At 29.1% G+C, this 2,194-nt stretch overlaps 1 protein-coding gene across 2 annotated transcripts in view; it reads left to right on the top strand.

Moving 5' to 3' along the window:
- The window catches only part of LOC102680554 (cysteine-rich venom protein-like), a 105,916-nt gene continuing 103,722 nt past the window's right edge, over nucleotides 1-2,194 (top strand). Inside the window, exon 1 of one of the 2 annotated variants that reach the window (XM_031512802.1) lies at nucleotides 1-42. The gene's annotated coding sequence lies outside the window, so the exon portion shown is untranslated. Of the gene's footprint in view, nucleotides 47-2,194 lie in introns of both variants that reach the window. The other variant, XM_031512805.1, reaches the window with a different exon arrangement.

Consider the following 2,194-nt stretch of genomic DNA (forward strand, 5'->3'; position numbering starts at 1 on the left):
AGTAGAATCGAAAGAATCGATTGAAAATTGAAATAAGAATTGGTGAGTGTTCATATTTATATTTTGTACAATCTTTTTAATAATTAAAACTCTTCTCTAAAAATCTATTCTCTAACAGTTTTCGCAGTTTTGTGATTATTTGTACAGCTTTCGTTTCGACACATTTATATATTTGATACGATGTCGTTACACGCAATATATAATATCAATTTGATATTAGGGTAACGATAGAGGGTAATGATAATAGAGAGTGCTGTGTTCCCGTAATAGGAGGTTTAGATAGTGGAACATTCGAATAGTAGGACGTTTAGATAGCAGGTGTTCGAATAATGGAAATTCTACTGCATGCAGGTGGCGCGATAATTTCGTCTGCTTACTTGCTATTTTGATTTTTAATCGTGTACACGATTAAATTTATTTACACGTTATTTATATTTATTTTATTTATGTCTCAAGTATTAAAGAAATTTGATTTGATTTGGACGAGTTGTTTATTCATCGAATTGGATTCGCGTTGTTTTTCAATTGGAATATATAAAATGTGATATAATTTTTTTTTTATTGATCCTATGCGGAAAAATATCGAAGAAAGTTCGAGTAACTTGGTTTCCAAAACAGTGGCTATCTGTGTCTCGATGTTTCGTTTTTTTTACGTGTGTATTGCTTTCATATTATATTAGAGCTATAAAACCATGGAAAATTAAAACGTAAATCTTTTATCACTTTTCGAACTGTGCAAAATGTCTGTGTTATATATATCGTTTATTCAAGAGTGATAAATGTTCGAAGAGCGATACGTTGAAAAAATTATTATTTTATATGGAAAAATTCTATCGTTCAAAATAGTTTTATGAATTTTTATTTCAAATTTATTTTGAAATTCCCTACTCACTTTTTAACTTCGTACACGGATTTCGATTGAAATTTTGAATATATAAATTCGTTTAAATTACTTTATTTTCATAATTATTCGATATCTAGTTAAACAAACTTTTTAATTTTCTCATCAATACATGTATAATAATAATAATAATTACTTTATACATTCTATACATTAAATATTCCAATAAACAATCGATATTCAACAAAACTTCCCTAATTTCTATCAATTTCTAATTACTTAACCCGATTCTCGTTTCATAATTTTCAACCTTAAATGGAAACTCACAGAAACATTCCAATTGAATATTTATAAAATATATTCAGTACTCGATCGAAATAAACTCAACTTCTTTTACCACGAGAATTATTCTATATACAATTCAGATACCATTCCTAATCTCACTCAACCGAATAAATTTCGATACATCTTGAAAAGAAACGCACAAAGAACTTCAACATTTAAACAGTAATCATCCATCTCGATTAACCTAACTCACTCGCTCATAGTGAATTAACGATTACTGGGCGCAAGTTGTATCCTCGGATTTCCAACGGAATGGAGAGGAGAGGGGGAGAGGAAAAAAGTGGATTTCCGGATTTAATGGGGGAACCGGATGACCGGCTCGAAAGCTAGTCTTCGTCCGGAAATGGTTTTAACGAGGTGGTTCGACGCGTGGAAAGCGCGAAGAATCAAAAAGAAAAAAAAAAAAAGAAAAAGAAAAAAAGGGGAAAAAAAAGATGGTGGACGAAAGTGTCCCCCTCTGGGGACATGGCGGCTCGGGGGGATAATCGCCCCTCGGATTCGCGCGTGCCACCACCGATTGATGGAACTGAGCTTCTCGTCGAAATTGCAACGCGTTGAAGGGTCGTTAGTCGACCTCCTGTTCCAGTATGTTGAAAACAGGTTGGGTTCGAGCGTTGGATTCCGGAGAGATGATATTATCGCGTGAAATGATAATTAAAATTATATAAGGATTTATATATATTTATAAATCAATCTTTAAGACGAAATTAAAAGTAAAAAATTGCTTCTTATATATTTATATAATTTAATTCTTAAATTTTAAATAAATTTAAAAATTAGTTAAAGCTAATATTTATTGTTAATAAATTGAATAATAAAATATATTCTAACTAAATTTTTTTATATTTATTTAAAAAATTTAAAAATTTTCATTAATATTTTCAATATTACGCTCTAATATAAGCTATTTAAATAAATAAAATAAATTTTAAAATACAATTAAATAAATTTATTAATATTAAAAAAATTACATAAATCATTACAATCATAAATGTATTTATTATTATA

The sequence above is a fragment of the Apis dorsata genome, unplaced genomic scaffold (genome assembly GCF_000469605.1).
Source record: "Apis dorsata unplaced genomic scaffold, Apis dorsata 1.3 scaffold_37, whole genome shotgun sequence".
NCBI lineage: Eukaryota > Metazoa > Arthropoda > Insecta > Hymenoptera > Apidae > Apis > Apis dorsata.